Genomic DNA, 17,228 nt, shown 5'->3' with positions numbered 1-17,228 from the left:
ATAGCTGACAGACACAGACAACAAACTGCACGATGACCACGATGATGATGATGACTCATTGATGTTAAGTGGCCCTTACCTTGTTGTCTGCCAGTGGTGAGGAGGTGATGTCGTGAGGCTGACTTGCTGGTGGACAGACAGTTGATATTTGGAACAAACACAATGCTTTGTTACTGATTGTCTGACATGACTTTGTCTCTCTTTAGCCTCATGTCACTGGAATGTTTGAACTTTTAAAGCGACAAGTAGAATCATGGCAAGAAAGAAACCCGTTTGCGATTATTCAACATCTCCGGGTGTCTTCAACTGATGAAACCACAAGATTTACATCGGAATAAACCTGCTATATACAATTCAAGCCATTATATCATCCCCCCTCCCCCAGGAAAAGGTGTCAGCGTCTATCAAACCCTCTCTAAACCAACATTAATAATAAAGATGTAGAAATTGTAAAGGAAGTAAAAAGTAGACTTTAACTTTGATGTCTTACACTACTGCCATTAAATTAATCAAAATATTCACAATAGAATGACAGAAAGCGCCAACCCGCTGGTGAACGTGTCATGGTGTGAGTGGTGCGAGAGGTTACATGACGACTGGTGTAGAAGACAACAACAACAGTAAATAAGGAAACTACAGGAAGTAGTTGTTCAGTACACGATGGGTCTTCCGACCTCTCAGCCACACAAAGACTCAGACCATCAAGTGGGAAGAATGGTCTGTGACAGCCAATCAGATTCTCCAGCAGCATCCTGTCTGTCCGCTTCCTCCTTCAGTCTGCCGTCAAGTCTCAAGGGAGGCAACTCTGTAGTACCATTGCCCACATGGCGACTGAATAGCTTCCCTTGTATTGGCAAAAACAATAACTCGCAACTAACTACCGAGAACAATTATGTAGCTGTTACAGGCATAACATAAAAAAGACAAATATTATTGAGTAAATGTTTTCCTCAAGAAGATTTCCTATATTTTTAGACAAGTGCATGTACACAGTGATATATGGCTTTATAGGATTGAAAGATGATGATTATGATTATTATTATGATTCTATTCTAACCCAATATTATGATCATTATTATTATCAAAATACAGTTTGTTGCATAAAAAGTCATCAAAATAAATCCCACAATATGCATTTAATCTGACTTATGGAACCCCATAATTTCTAGACTACAGAAAAATGTGGCTCTAGTAGAAAAATTGGGGTGTTGTTCACGGGTACAGAACCGACTAGTGCGCACCTTGGGTTCGAACGCCGCTGTTTCAACTATTGAGCTTTCAACTTCCGGTCTAGACTAAAACTGACGGAGGCTCTCAAACCTCCAATGAAAACCAGGATGCGACCCTCCAAAAGTCAAAACCATGGCAGCCCAGTAAAGGCAAAGAAGTTGTTGATGCCCAGCACAGTCATCTTTGCCTGCCATCCCATACTGCCACAGAGCGGAAGGAAACTCAAGTCAAAGGTCATCGTACGTCAGCCAATCGGTGGCTACGAGGTTGTTTTCTCGACACTTGACCTCTGTACACCTCGCCGTTCGTGTAGAATATAAATGAGAGAAATTTGTAAGTACTGGTGTGCCTCAGTGAAGCAGATTTCATCTACGAGTCTCGACTCTGAGTCATTGTACATCAGGAGTGACAACGGTGAGCTGTTTGTAACATTTGATGATTTGTTTTAGTCGACTGTCGTAAAATACGTTTTGCTAGAGATGGCGTGTGGCTTGTGGTATTCTTATCTAGCTGTTTGGTGGTTGTGTGTGAGAGAGAGAGACAAATAAATCGTTTATAAGTTTTGTGAGTTTGTAAGTTGAGTGAAGAAAGATGTTGTGGCCACCAGGTAGTTCCTACTTCTGTGGTGTTACACCTGTTGACTGTCGTCTCTCACCGTCAGATATCACGTCATCATGCGACACGTGCTGATGGTTGTAGCGGTGCTGGTGGTGCTGTGTCAGCTGACTGCTGCTGCAGCGACTCGCGATGGTCAGTGTTTGCCCTCCTCTTCTCTTTTCTCGTTTTTAAATTGAGTGAAGCTACGATATATTTTATTATCTCAATAATGGTTGTTGTTAGATACTTTGGTCACCAGAGTTACCGTTAGTATCAGTGGAGCTGATGATTGTCTGGTGTGTCAGCAGGTGTGAATGAAAGGTAAAACAGGGAAAGACTGAGGGTGAGAGAGGGAGAGAGTCTCAAAGTCTATGAATTATGAACATTTTACGATTAGTTTTGTTGTTGTATCTTTAGTTGTACTATGCAGACAATCGTTTTTCGATTAAATGCTCACATCGCTGTCTGTGGACAGACCCAGGCCAGTCACTTGTTGCTGCCGACATCGATGCTGAGGGGGAGGGAGGGTTGCTGCATTCGTTGAAGAAACGAGCGGTGTTCCAGCGTCCGCGCCCCGGTAGAAGTAGCGCGACTTATGCCACGACGACGACCGCAGCCGAGATGGGACCAAAGACGAGGACCTATTCTGGTGTGAGAGACAGTTACTACCGCCACTGAAAAATGTCTTCTTCACCACAGGAAATTATGCTTTGTCTCGCCATTTCCATTCACAGCTTTTTCAAATGTTCAGCTGGCGATGTTTCTATCTTTGACTTTGCACACAACAGTTTGATGTGACAGTCGGTGGTGTTGAGACGATGGCAGGACGAGAGATGACGTGGACTGAAGCAAACAACATGATGTCACGTGTCCTCCAGCTGCTGTGATTGTCTTTAGCAGTCTGCTGATTTCACAAAAATAAAACATTCAAACTGAAAAATGTTTTGTGCAGGTACCTGTGTGAGTCTCTGTGTGTGTGTGTGTTTGGTGTGTGTGTCTGTCTGTTCTATCTGTGTGTCTGTCTGTCTGTCTGTCGATCACGCGGACGTGTAGAGAAGGGAGCCGCTCTAACTGCGTCCTATGAAACCGGAAGGTTGAGAATGTTGTGGAAGCTCACCCCGAGGCTCACGTCACTTGCTGTACTGCCCTGGCACTCACGACAAGTTCCCGGGTGTTAACGAGTTATTATCAACTCTCGGGAGCTGCGTCCTGCAGCTGCTACTACACTTGTACACAAGCCGCCTGATGATGTTGAATGATTCACGTGACCGCTGCCACGACTTTCGCTCTCATCGATAGCATTGTATATGTATATATACACCATGTATTTAACACAGCTCATTACGATGTCGTCTTTCACTTATTTAAAAAAGATTGTTGAGGTTGTAAGGGAGGACAGAACAAGAAGGCCAAGTGTATAATGTGAAATAAGTACACTGATTCAGTGGCGTAGGAACCAGGGGGGCAGCGGGGGCAGCCGCCTCCCCCCCCCCCAAGGAAAATACAGGGGGGCAGGAATATCCTTTTGCCCCCCCAATTATTGAGACGTAATTCCTCACAAAGAGCAAAGAACTGAAGAAAGGTAGGGGAACGTAGAGAGGAGACGGTCATCACCGTCACAAAAGCGGGCCCTGAGGCAAGTGGAGGTTCTAACACCTCTGACGATCAGATCGAGGACAGTCCGTTGGTCTTGTTTGCCATGCTAATTGCAGGCTGTGTTGAAGCCTGAGTGAAGAAAGCAGCCGGACAGTACATCGGTACATCGAGTGTCGTCTCCCTCCCCCCTCCCCCATAATGCTTTTCTTTGGCGGTTTTCGTTTGACCAACATAAAACATCCCCCACCCACTCGCTGTCACCCACGGTGTGTGACCGAGTGTGACTGCGTGGCCTGTGCCAATGCAGCGCATGTGTGCATAGGTGTGTGCGCGCAGGTGTATATGTGCAGAGCTGGAATGTTGATCGTTGCTGTCACGGGGGTTTGGTGTTTTCTTCTTTAGGTATAATGTTTGGTAGTGTATTTTGTAATAGAGGTACTGGAAGAGCTGACCAGTAGGTAACATGGGAGACGGGGGGATTGCTCTTGGCCGGAAGGGTTAGTGAGAAAGATGTTAAGCGAGCTCGATAAGCTTTTGAAACTGTTTAAACAAAGAAAGTAATAATAAATGAGGTATGTCACAAACCTGCTGCGCTATATTTTTTAATTTTTTTTTTTTTGAGCTACGTAGGAGACAGGGAAAAGTAACTGGAAGGGGGAGGTTGAAAGACAGCAATTACTGTCTGAGTGCGCGCCACAACAGGGATCCAAATCCCTCCCGCGCCGGGCTTTGTTTTTTTTTTTTTTTTGTTTTTTTTTTTAATCAACTGGTGTTGATAGGTTGTTTTGTTCGAAGAACAAAGGAAAGAGTGTTTGAGTGTTTTGGGATGTTGTTGTGTGAGTTTTCCTGACGGGGGGGGAGAAGTAAACAGTCTCCTCGGTGTCATCAGTGTGTCCAAGACGTTTTGTTTGCAACAAGTCTTGAACCGACTTGGTGTTGTAGTCCTGACCGGACGTGCACATCCTGACCAGATTTGTGTTATTTAACAAGCTGAACAGAATTGTGGTTATTTAACAAGTCCTGAACAGAATTGGAAGTTAGCCTTGACTGGACTGGCCACATCCTGACCAGATTTGTATCTGTTGAGGTGAGTGTGTATCTTTGTTGATTGTTCGGTGAGCGTGTGTTTAATGTTTGAAGAATGTTAGTTAGAGTTTTGAACTTGCATTTAGCTAAAGACTTTTTTTCTCCAGGTTTTTGTGGGTTTTTTTCCTCACTTTGTTGTTGTTGATCTTCGGCTTATTCATCGTATCCGCCTCGGGCTCACCAACCAGAGCTGAATTAGAAATAACTTCAGGAAGAGCATCGGTGTCAGTGAAAACTTTTGTGTTACTTTCAAGTGGACATATTTGTTACCTAGAAGTGGAAAACTTTGTGGTTATATTCAAGTGGAGACTTGGTGTCATTTTCAACTGGAGATTTTTTTTAGGGGGAGAGGGAATTGAATGGTCGGAAGGAACATAAGATGTGTTGTGACAGTGGAAGTGTTCGGACTGTGGGTTCGGAAATTTGGAATTTGTTTTTTTGTGCATGGACCAGCTGTGGAATGTGGCAAACATAATCTCACATAAAATATAATAAAGAAGTCCGACATATTTTTGCCAAACACATCAACTTATCTAATTGTAATTTAAACAGCATTGATGCTAGAAAGCTCTGACAAAAATCAAACTTTTTAAAAATATGTAACAATTACATCTACATGTCAGTCCAAATTTTAAAATGACAGCATGACGAGGACGATGTAGTTTAGCTTATAGTTTACTTATTTTATGAAAAAGTAATGTATATTTAAAACAAACTTTACCACAGACAGTCACAATAATGTCGGGTTTACTGTCGTGTACCTTGCTGTATGTAGGTGTTAAATAATTTACTGTGTCATTTGACACTTTGACACTAATGACCCCAGCGTGTCTTCTTCACCATTGAAAATCTGTTTCAATACAATTTGCTATAATTTATATCTGATATCTGATATCTGGCATCGACATTCTCTCAAGATACCGTTTTTATTTTTGCGTTTATTCTGAACTATACGTTTGTCTTTTCTTGGAGGTGTTTCTCAATGTAAGTTTTATTCACTCCTTAAAGATTATCCTTTTCCTCTTTTTCTCTTTCTCTCTCGCACGCGCGCCACACAGATGTGGGTCTCGCTCTACAGTCTGACAGAAGCGGGGGGCGAGGGCAAACTGCTTCGCTGGTTTCCTCCGACAATGGAAGAATAAGCTGCGGTAACCTAGTCAGTGATTGCCAACTGGTGTGTGAAGCGCCATCACTTTCATGCCACTTCCGGCGTGTCATTTTCCCGCGCACCACTTCTCTTTTGCCAGGGGAGGCTATTGAGGATGTTTGAGGCTGGGTGGGTGCACGGGAGTGGTACATCGGGGGACTCGGACCCGAGGTCGGCGGCGTTCGACGAGCTGCTGCAACTTTTGACGCCGCACAACAGCCCGACGTCAGGTCTGGTGCACGGGCGCCCCTCGCGGCACGAGCTGACCGCCTCATTAGGCGCACCGTGTCGTCACGCGTCGCACGTGCACTGGCGCGGTCCTCGCGCGGCACACTTGTTTGACTTGCGGTCCCGCCCGCGCCCACTGGGCCAAGGTGCAAGGCTCGGCAGCTAATCGCCGGCACTCCCCGACCTAATTGGTAACCGAACCCTACCCCCTTCCGCTGATTGCTGCGCGCGCGTCTGATAGGTCACGTGGTGTGTCGACTGGTAAATCACCCATTTCTTCACCTTCTCATCTGGCGCTCCGATTGAACGCCGCATATTTTACGACCGGGTAGGTCGCCAGGCCGTCACCACGGTCACGTGACTACCCTCGGGCAATCAAAATGTAGCATTCTAATGTGATGCAAGCCAAGACTGCATCGATATTAGCCAACTCTAAAATGTCTGGATCATCACTTCATCTGAGTTAGTGTCACTGACATTGTTTCATTTAACGTATTTTTATTTTTATCCAGTTTTTCTTTCATTTTAAATGGAATTTTTATGTTAGGATAATGCAAAAGTAAATGCATTAGTCACCCCTTAGAATAAGGGTAGACTTCGTGTTCTGGAAGTTACTGCATATGGTCACTGGTTTGTGGCCTGTGGATAGGATTCTGCTTCCCCACCCCACCCCCACTCTCCATCCTGCTCATTCTTTTCAGTAAAAATAAAAGGCTAGCCGGGTGGGAGTACGGAAAAGAAGGTAATAAAAAAAAAAGGAAAAAAAAGGTGTGTTGGGGACGGGATCTGATCTCACGGCTACCGACAACTTATAACTTCAAAGAAAGTCCTGTCCTTGTTGTCCTAACGATGGCGCCGTCAAATATACTTGGTTTAGAAAAAATCCCGAGACTAAGCTAAACATTTGTGTTTGTCTCACCTACTGGTTGCTAAAGAAAGGAAAGGGTGCTGTACTTTGAAATATTGTCTGACGGGAAAACAGTTCCAGTCTCGACCCTGGCAGTTCCCCTTCCTCTCAGATTTTATCTCATCGAATGTCTCGCTTCAATAAAGGCTTGATGACCAATTTCCGGTAATTGGATTATGACACTGCTAGCTGAGGAAATAACGATGATGATACATTGAGTGGGCTAACTGTGAGTGGTTCACTGGCTCTAGGCTCCTAGAAGAGCTTTTTCTTGTCACTGGGCCAAGCGAACGTGTAACTGAGAGCTGCTATGAAGTAGTAACCACAAGGCTTTATATCAGTTTCATAAGGCTTGATGTAATTTATATCAGCTGCTGGTAATTCTTTTCCGAACTGAAAAGGACGAAATGAATGTCTCTGCCCTGTGACTTATATGTCCTGCATGTCTCCTTTACAAACATTTCGGAACATCTGACTGCAAAGGTTCGACAGCCACAAACAAATCGCAAACGTCTCACTTTCGAAGAGGCGAACCATCTGTGATATCATTTGTTTTAAATCGGAGAGGGAATCAACACCACGATGCCCAAACAATAAGGAAAGTGGAGAAGAGAAGACAGAAGACAAGGAAAGATACAGGGAGGAGGATACATGGAAAGTGTGGACAGCGCTGGTGTGATTAACTCCCCATGGGGCTTTGAGGAACCGTGAAAAATGGACAGAGCTGGTGGCGAGGTCACCGTTGGTCAACGAGCATGAAAGCTGTGGGTCACATGACAGTGATTTGTCACTGGCCACCTTACAAACTCAGCTTCATCTCCATGTTCCGGTGAGATGGTCGAGGAACTCGGGAAAATGTGCTTCTGGGAAGAGATGGAGATGAGAAATGATGTTACAAAACCAGATGCGTAGGTAGAAATAGTAGGTTGCCATGAGAACGCTGCGGTAGGTAGAAGTGGTATTCGAATATTAACGTCTCTGTGGTAGACCTGTAAGTCCAGATGTAACTGTGCTTTCAACATGATCATAGACTTACAAAATGGTGGAAGCAGCACGCACACACACACACAAACCCACTTATCTTTTTAGTCTTCTTTGTCTCCTAGTGCCGCAACCATACACCCCAGCGGATCCGGTTCTGGGCGAGGATCGATCTCCTCCTGGTCTGTCTCCGAACCTGCGTTTCACCTGTGGGTTTAAGTCCAGAACTTGTCTCGTTAAACTCGGTGTCAAATTGCAATAAAATCAAATTGTCAACCGTACACTGCAGTCTATGCAAAAACTTATTAAATACATTTTTTACTAAAACAAGGATATCGGCCGGCAGCTCTTCCTTGCGATGTAAGTGTCGAAGCAGGACTGAAGTATCGTTGGAAGTCAGAGAAACATTGCAGTGTACTGCTGACGTCAAGCAATGTCTGTAAGACACAATAACAAACACGTTAATGCTTTGTACAAAGCCAGGATCGTGTTTTCACGAGCAAACCTTCGATGTCGCAGTTGAAGATGTGAAATATTTTCACGGGTGAGTCCCGTGCTGTGTCCTGGTGACCGTTAGCACGGACACCTCGTGTCGCGTAGTCACTGGGTCAGTGGAACTTATTCTCTCCCTTGTCTTGCTTGTGTCTTGCCGTCCACACAAAGTCCTCGACATTATGGGATAGCAATTGTCATGAACTGTGGAGGGCCGGGCCATCTTGTCACTTATTTCTTGTTGGTGTTCTTTGTAGGGTACTGTTGTCCGTTTTCGATGTCCTCCATTGACTGGGGCAGGCAACTCTGACCACGCGTACAATGATGTCTGGAGGGGAGAGGATCGGGTAGGTTTGTTGTCGTCTGTCAGTCCGATCTTGTTCACTCCATTGAGTATGACGTGTGTGTTCCTGGCAGTTGGAGGTACCTAGGGGGACAGTAGCAGGGTGTTTGTGGTCCGTCGTGCACTAGTCATCTTCGTTAACAGCAGCCTCGTTGTCGATGACGTCACCGGTTCTGGGGCGTGTGCGTGTCGGTTGAGCGGACTTGTTCATTGGTGTAAACAGCGAACTTGACTTTTTCACGAAGTTTAGACACGTTGTTGGTAACGGCTGTATAGCCTGGTGGCTACCGACGAGGTCTGAAGACTGAAAGGTGGTGTGTTCAAATCTGACAGTGACAAATAAAAAAGTCTGAGTGAGTGAGTGAGTGAGTGAGTGAGTGAGTGAGTGAAAATAATGGACAAAAGTCAAAATAATGGCAGCCCAGTAAACACCGAGAAGTTGTTGATGTTGAGCACAAAGTCTTCTTTCTTTTTCAGTCGCCTGCCATCCCATACTGCCGCAGAACGGAAGGAAAATCAAGTCAAAGGTCAGCCAATCAGCGGCTACGAGGTTGTATGATCGACACTCGACCTCAGTGCACCTCGCCGTTAGTGCAGAATATAAATTGGAGAAAATTGTAAGTACTGGTGTGTCTCAGTGAAACAGATTTCAACTACCAGTCTCGACTCTGAGTCATTGTACATCAGGAGTGACAACGGTGAGCTGTTTGTAACATTTGATGATTTGTTTTAGTCGACTGTCGTAAAATACGTTTTGCTAGAGATGGCGTGTGGCTTGTGGTATTCTTGTCTAGCTATTTGGTGTTTGTGTGTGAGAGAGAGAGACAAATCTGTCGTTGATAAATAATAAATTAAAAGCTTGGCGAGGTAAGCGAGGAGCAAAAGAAGGATGTTAATTGAAGTCCAAGCCACGGTTTACAGTTCCTACCTTTAGTCTCTCTGTTGTGAGTTTGTAAGTTGAATGAAGAAAGATGTTGTGGCCACTAGGTTAGTCCTACACCTGGTGTTACACCTGTTGACTGTCGTCTCTCACCGTCAGATATCACGTCATCATGCGACACGTGCTGATGGTTGTAGCGGTGCTGGTGGTGCTGTGTCAGCTGACTGCTGCTGCAGCGACTCGCGATGGTCAGTGTTTGATTCTCTTCTGCTCTTTTCTCGTTTTTAAGTTGAGTGAAGCTACGATATATTTATTGTCTCAATAATGGTTGTTGTTAGATACCTTGGTCATTTTACGATTAGTTTTGTTGTTGTATCTTTAGTTGTACTATGCAGACAATCGTTTTTCCATCAAACTCTCACATCGCTGTGTCTGTGGACAGACCCAGGCCAGTCACTTGTTGCTGCTCACATCGATGCTAAGGGGGAGGGAGGGTTGCTGCATTCGTTGAAGAAACGAGCGATGGATCAGCACCTCGGCCCGGTAATCCCATTTCGACACGAGCCCCGACGACGACCGCGGCCTCGATCGACCCGAAGACCGGAACGTATTCTGGTGTGAGAGACAGTTACTACCGCCACTGAAAAATGTCTTCTTCACCACAAGAAATTATGCTTTGTCTCGCCATTTCCATTCACAGCTTTTTCAAATGTTCAGCTGGCGATGTTTCTATCTTTGACTTTGCACACAACAGTTTGATGTGACAGTCGGCGGTGTTGAGACGATGGCAGGACGAGAGATGACGTGGACTGAAGCAAACAACATGATGTCACGTGTCCTCCAGCTGCTGTGATTGTCTTTAGCAGTCTGCTGATTTCACAAAAATAAAACGTTAAAACTGAATAATGTTTTGTGCGAGTCTGTGTGTATGTGTGTCTGTATGTGTGTCTGTCTGCGTGTGTGTCTGTGAGTCTTTGTGTGTGTGTGTGTGTGTGTGTGTGTGTGTGTGTGTGAGTCTGTCTGTCTGTCTGTCTGTCTGTCTGTCTGTCTGTCTGTCTGCACGCGGACGTGTAGAGAGGGAGCCGCTCTAACTGCGGTCCTATGAACCGGAAGGTTTTGAGAAGTTGTGGAAGCTCACCCCGAGGCTCACTCACTGCTGTACTGCCCTGGCACTCACGACAAGTTCCGGTGTTAACGAGTTATTACAACTCTCGGGAGCTGGTCCTGCAGCTGCTACTACACTTGTACACAAGCCGCCTGACGATGTTGAATGATCACGTGACCGCTGCCACGACTTTCGCTCTCATTGATATCATTGTATATTTATATATACACCATGTATTTAACACAGCTCATTGCGATGTCGTCTTTCACTTCTTTAAAAAAGATTGTTGAGGTTGTAAGGGAGGACAGAACAAGAAAGCCAAGTGTATAATGTGAAATAAGTACACTGAGTGTAAGGATAAGTACAATCACTGTCACAAGTAGTAATCAACCCTCGCGCCGGTCCGTCTGTCGGACACACAGCACACAGTTACAAGACTGTAACTAGACTGTTACTAGACTGTTACCAGACTCTTACTAGACTGTTACTAGACTGTTACAATATTGTTACTAGACTGTTACAAGACTGTTACTAGACTGTTATAAGACCAGTAACAATAAATCATCATTTCTAACAAGAACTACCTGTCACTATCGCCATCACTAGGAATGTCGTCTCTAACTTACCGCCCCTGACATGGTGAGATAATCAAGTGTCGAGTATCTTTAGTATCTCACAGAACTGCCAGTCCTAGACACAAAACATATCACTGAGTTTAACTATGACCACCGCCATGCTCCCCTCTATGTCAAGACGAACAGAAAAGGTCATTCAGGTTTGGGGAGTTGCAGATCCCACCATCTTGGGGAATGTTTGTCAGGGAGGTGCTCATGTCCTCTCCTCTCACCGCCTTCCCTTCATCGGCCCTGTGAGGTGGCAGATACCTGATGCACACCTGGGCTGGCTACAAGAACTGCGCTGTTGTTCATGGGTACCGATCCGCCTAGTGCACACCTGGGGTTCGAACGCCGCTGTTTCAACTACTGGGCTTTCAACTTCCGGTGTAGACTAAAACTGACTGAGGCTGTCAAAACTCCAGTGAGGACCAGGATGCGACCCTCCAATAGTCACAATCACGGCAACCCAGTAAAGGCCGAGAAGTTGTTGATGCTGAGCACAAAGTCTTCTTTGTTTTCAGTCGCCTGCCATCCCATACTGCCGCAGAACGGAAGGAAAATCAAGTCAAAGGTCATCGTACGTCAGCAAATCAGCGGCTACCAGGTTGTTTGATCGACACTTGACCTCTGTGCACCTCGCCTTTCGTGTAGAATATAAATGGGAGAAATTTGTAAGTACTGGTGTCTCAGTGAAGCAGATTTCATATACGAGTCTCGACTCTGAGTCATTGTACATCAGGAGTGACAACGGTGAGCTGTTTGTAACATTTGATGATTTGTTTTAGTCGACTGTCGTAAAATACGTTTTGCTAGAGATGGCGTGTGGCTTGTGGTATTCTTGTCTAGCTGTTTGGTGTTTGTGTGTGAGAGAGAAAGAGAGAGAGACAAATCAGTCGTTTATAAGTTTTGTGAGTTTGTAAGTTGAGTGAAGAAAGATGTTGTGGCCACCAGGTAGGTCCCCCACCTGCTGTTACACCTGTTGACTGTCTTCTCTCACCGTCAGATATCACGTCATCATGCGACACGTGCTGATGGTTGTAGCGGTGCTGGTGGTGCTGTGTCAGCTGACTGCTGCTGCAGCGACTCGCGATGGTCAGTGTTTGATTCTCTTCTGCTCTTTTCTCGTTTTTACGTTGAGTAAGATGCGATATATTTATTGTCTCAACAATGGTTGTTGCTAGATACACAGGCGAGCGGAGTAACCGTTAGTATCAGTGGAGCTGATGATTGTCTGGTGTGTCAGGTGTGAATGTGTGCGCGAGGAAGAGAGAAAGAATTAAGGTGAGAGAAGGAGACAGTTGATAAATGTGTGTACGATATCCCCATGTTATGTTAGCAGACCAGGGTAAGCCCCTGTCACAAGACTTGCTACATTCCATAAAGAAGCGGGCGAGTTGGGTAGACACCAGACCTTCAAAACGACTACCGCCCCGACGACGACCGCCAGGTCAGCTGGTGATGTGACCGACGACAGGCACTGATCCTGCAGAAAGGTTCTTAGTCCCAAGACATTTGTCTCTAGTCATCGACAGTCGCAGGCTTTGTAGCTGCTGATGTTATGTTGTTGTGTTGTTGTACAGTTGATGTGACAGCGTGTAAACCGTTTGCTGTCGTCAGCTTCTCACAGTACCAGAGATAACATGGACGAGCAAACAATATGTCGTTTGTACTCAACGTGATGTTTGTTTACAGGCATGCTGCTGTGACAAATAAACAACCACAATGAACAACTTGTCTATGTGTATACATGTGTGTGTGGAGAGAGAGAGAGAGGGAGGGAAGCCACTTTAACTGCGGTCATCATGAACTAACAAGTTTAGACAAGTTACAATAGGATGCTGACCCCGAGGGTCACTCGCTACTGTACGTCCCTGGCACTCAGGACACAAGTTCCGGTGTTAATGACTATTATGATGACAGTGAATTAGTCACTAGCAACCAAACACTCGGTGGCTGGTCCTACGGAGAGTTAACTTCGCTCGTGAACGATCGACTGAAGATTTGAATGATCACGTGACCGCAGTCTTGACGTTCATTTATATCCTTCCCTGTTATGATATGTTTACACCATGTCTTCAAGACAGCTCAACACCATGTTAAATGATCACGTGACAGCTCATCACGATGTCACGCTTCATTTCTCTATTCATTTAAATAAAAAAATAAAATAAGTAAAGATTATGAAATTGGTGGACGGTGAAAGGGATGAGAACAGCGATGTGTACAAATGTGAAATAAATACAATGTGAGTACAACGACACAGTACATTACATTCACAAGCGCTTGTCAACTCTCGTCATTGTCATTGTCATTGTCATTGTCGTGACGGGTCCACCCCTCGGACACACATCACACGTCACACCATCACAACCGCATCTTCCAGGGCACATACACTTGACCAGAGCGATGTCATATGTATACAGTCTACAGCCTGTCACACTGTAGTCTATATATAGACTGTCACACTGTAGTCTATAGTCTGTCACACTGTAGTCTATATTTAGCCTGTCACACTGTAGTCTATATACAGCCTGTCACACTGTAGTCTATATACAGCCTGTCACACTGTAGTCTATATACAGCCTGTCACACTGTAGTCTATATATAGCCTGTCATACTGTAGTCTATATACACCCTGTCACACTGTAGTCTATAGTCTGTCACACTGTAGTCTCTATACAGCCTGTCACACTGTAGTCTATAGTCTGTCACAGTGTAGTCTATATACAGCCTGTCACACTCTAGTCTATATATAGCTTGTCACACTGTAGTCTACAGCAGTTTTTCCTTGGGTTTCTAATTTTTCTTATTTGGAGTTCCTCTCTCTCTAACTACAGGTCCTGATGATTTCTCCTCGTGTGAAGTGTGGTACAAGTGTTGAGGTCAAATACTAGAGATGACGAAAGGTCAAGAACTGACAATGAAGCAAAGGTCAAGTGATTACTATTAGCGACTAGCACTCCAGGAAGTTCATGCCCTACTTAGTTGTGAGTTGTATCCTGTGGCAATGTTCACTCAGGGTTCGCCGCATTTTGCCATCCATTGTGGGAGCAGGGAAAAAATATATAAGTTTTGATAAACACCCTTTCTTTGTTGTTGTTTGTTGTTGTGCTGTTGTTGTTGTTGTTGTTGTTGTTGTTGTTGTTGTTGTTCTTATTAAGGGACATAATATCAGAGAGCTAGAAATATAAGAGATAGTCACAGACACGTTGACTTTGGTAAAAGTCGCTTTCATGACTTTTTTCCCAAAATATAAACAATTCATTTGGTAGGAAGTGGGGGGTTGTTGCCTCTGTCTGTTGGTAGACAGGGATTATCGCCCTTACACGTGCATTAGAGAGAATGGGTGGAAGTGAAGATTTCAAGAAAAAAGCGGGCTTGAGTGAGAGAAAGGTTCACCGAATCTGTGGTGTATGAGAAATACTGAGTTTGATCATTCCCACGCCAGTCTTCGAGTGAGAGAGACAAGAGAATTTTGAGTAGAAGAGATTGTGGAATCGCTTTGATTCTCTCCCTTGTCTTGCTTGTGTCTTGCCGTCCACACAAAGTCCCCGACATTATGGGATAGCAATTGTCATGAACTGTGGAGGGCCGGGCCATCTTGTCACTTATTTCTTGTTGGTGTTCTTTGTAGGTACTGTTGTCCGTTTTCGATGTCCTCCATTGACTGGGCAGACAACTCTGACCACGCGTACAATGATGTCTGGAGGGGAGAGGATCGGGTAGGTTGGTGCCGTCTGTCACCAGGCCTGACGAGAGGGGGGGACAGGGGGGTCTGGTGTACCCGGGCCCGCGGCTGTCAAGGGGGCCCGGCCTTGGTCAGTGGATTTTTTTTTCTTCTCTCTCCTTTTCTTTTTCTTTTAAAGAAAGGTCTAAGGACAGAACACCCAAGCATTACACATGCAGAAGTTGAGTTTGAGTGTAGATATTGAGATTCGAATTGTAAACATACATTATATACTGGGAAAATAATTTACGATTACAAGTACAAGGGGCCCGGAGAGGTCTGTCCCGGGGCCCGGGCTGGCTCTCGGCGGCCCTGTCTGTCACTCCGATCTTGTTCACTCCATTGAGTATGACGTGTGTGTTCCTGGCAGTTGGAGGTACCTAGGGGGACAGTAGCAGGGTCTTTGTGGTCCGTCGTGCACTAGTCATCTTCGTTAACAGCAGCCTCGTTGTCGATGACGTCACCGGTTCTGGGACGTGTGCGTCTCGGTTCAGCGAGTGAGTGAGTGAGTGAGTGCTACAAGAACTGCGCTGTTGTTCATGGGTACCGATCCGCCTAGTGCACACCTGGGGTTCGAACGCCGCTGTTTCAACTACTGGGCTTTCAACTTCCGGTGTAGACTAAAACTGACTGAGGCTGTCAAAACTCCAGAGAGAACCAGGATGTGTCCCTCCAACAGTCACAATCATGGCAGCCCAGTAAAGACCGATAAGTTGTTGATGCTGAGAACAAAGTCTTCTTTCTTTGCAGTCGCCTGCCATCCCATACTGCCACAGAACGGAAGGAAAATAAAGTCAAAGGTCATCGTACGTCAGCCAATCGGTGGCTACGAGGTTGTTTGATCGACACTTGACCTCTGTGCACCTCGCCGTTCGTGTAGAATATAAATGGGAGAAATTTGTAAGTACTGGTGTGTCTCAGTGAAGCAGATTTCAACTACCAGTCTCGACTCTGAGTTATTTTACATCAGGAGGGACAACGGTGAGCTGTTTGTAACATTTGATGATTTGTTTTAGTCGACTGTCGTAAAATACGTTTTGCTAGAGATGGCGTGTGGCTTGTGGTATTCTTGTCTAGCTGTGTGTGTGAGAGAGAGACAAATCTGTCGTTGATAAGTTTTGTGAGTTTGTAAGTTGAGTGAAGAAAGATGTTGTGGCCACCAGGTAGGTCCTCCACCTGCTGTTACACCTGTTGACTGTCTTCTCTCACCGTCAGATATCACGTCATCATGCGACACGTGCTGATGGTTGTAGCGGTGCTGGTGGTGCTGTGTCAGCTGACTGCTGCTGCAGCGACTCGCGATGGTTGGTGTTTGATTCTCTTCTGCTCTTTTCTCGTTTTTACGTTGAGTAAGATGCGATATATTTATTGTCTCAACAATGGTTGTTGCTAGATACACAGGCGAGCGGAGTTACCGTTAGTATCAGTGGAGCTGATGATTGTCTGGTGTGTCAGGTGTGAATGTGTGCGCGAGGAAGAGAGAAAGAATTAAGGTGAGAGAAGGAGACAGTTGATAAATGTGTGTACGATATCCCCATGTTATGTCGGCAGACCAGGGTAAGCCCCTGTCACAAGACTTGCTACATTCCATAAAGAAGCGGGCGAGTTGGGTAGACACCAGAGCTCGAAATCGACTACCGCCCCGACGACGACCGCAAGGTCAGCTGGTGATGTGACCGACGACAGGCACTGATCCTGCAGAAAGGTTCTTAGTCCCAAGACATTTGTCTCTAGTCATCGACAGTCGCAGGCTTTGTAGCTGCTGATGTTATGTTGTTGTGTTGTTGTACAGTTGATGTGACAGCGGTGTAAACCGTTTGCTGTCGTCAGCTTCTCACAGTACCAGAGATAACATGGACGAGCAAACAATATGTCGTTTGTACTCAACGTGATGTTTGTTTACAGGCATGCTGCTGTGACAAATAAACAACCACAATGAACAACTTGTCTATGTGTATACATGTGTGTGTTGAGAGAGAAAGAGAAGGAGGGAAGCCACTTTAACTGCGGTCATCATGAACTAACAAGTTTAGACAAGTTACAATAGGATGCTCACCCCGAGGGTCACTCGCTACTGTACGTCCCTGGCACTCAGGACACAAGTTCCGGTGTTAATGACTATATTACGATGACAGTGAATTAGTCAACTAGCAACCAAACACTCGGTGGCTGGTCCTACGGAGAGTTAATTTCGCTAGTGAACGATCGACTGAAGATGTTGAATGATCACGTGACCGCAGTCTTGACGTTCATTTATATCCTTCCCTGTTATGATATGTTTACACCATGTCT

General features: G+C 45.3%; 4 long non-coding RNA genes across 6 annotated transcripts; all 4 read left to right on the top strand.

Annotated features, from left to right (window-relative positions):
* The first annotated feature begins 1,484 nt into the window (after nt 1-1,484).
* Nucleotides 1,485-2,767, top strand: LOC112562249. Its single transcript, XR_003098824.1, has 3 exons — nt 1,485-1,644; nt 1,892-1,980; nt 2,303-2,767. It is a non-coding gene; the product is annotated as an uncharacterized LOC112562249 (long non-coding RNA).
* A 1,728-nt stretch (nt 2,768-4,495) lies between these two features.
* On the top strand, nt 4,496-10,390 carry LOC112562251. The gene is made up of 4 exons (XR_003098826.1): nt 4,496-4,510; nt 9,085-9,305; nt 9,647-9,735; nt 9,930-10,390. It is a non-coding gene; the product is annotated as an uncharacterized LOC112562251 (long non-coding RNA).
* A 1,411-nt stretch (nt 10,391-11,801) lies between these two features.
* LOC112562250 lies at nt 11,802-12,939 on the top strand. The gene is made up of 3 exons (XR_003098825.1): nt 11,802-11,959; nt 12,213-12,301; nt 12,549-12,939. It is a non-coding gene; the product is annotated as an uncharacterized LOC112562250 (long non-coding RNA).
* A 2,819-nt stretch (nt 12,940-15,758) lies between these two features.
* LOC112562253 lies at nt 15,759-16,879 on the top strand. Of its 3 annotated transcripts, none has more exons than XR_003098830.1 (3): nt 15,759-15,917; nt 16,152-16,240; nt 16,488-16,879. It is a non-coding gene; the product is annotated as an uncharacterized LOC112562253 (long non-coding RNA). The 3 variants fall into 3 exon arrangements; XR_003098828.1 differs by having other exon boundaries at nt 15,784-15,917; nt 16,100-16,240; XR_003098829.1 differs by having other exon boundaries at nt 15,893-15,917; nt 16,104-16,240.
* Nucleotides 16,880-17,228: the final 349 nt, after the last annotated feature.

The sequence above is a fragment of the Pomacea canaliculata genome, linkage group LG4, assembly GCF_003073045.1.
Source record: "Pomacea canaliculata isolate SZHN2017 linkage group LG4, ASM307304v1, whole genome shotgun sequence".
NCBI lineage: Eukaryota > Metazoa > Mollusca > Gastropoda > Architaenioglossa > Ampullariidae > Pomacea > Pomacea canaliculata.
The sequence above is the reverse complement of the archived record's forward strand: the minus strand, read 5'-3'. Positions and strand labels throughout refer to the sequence as shown.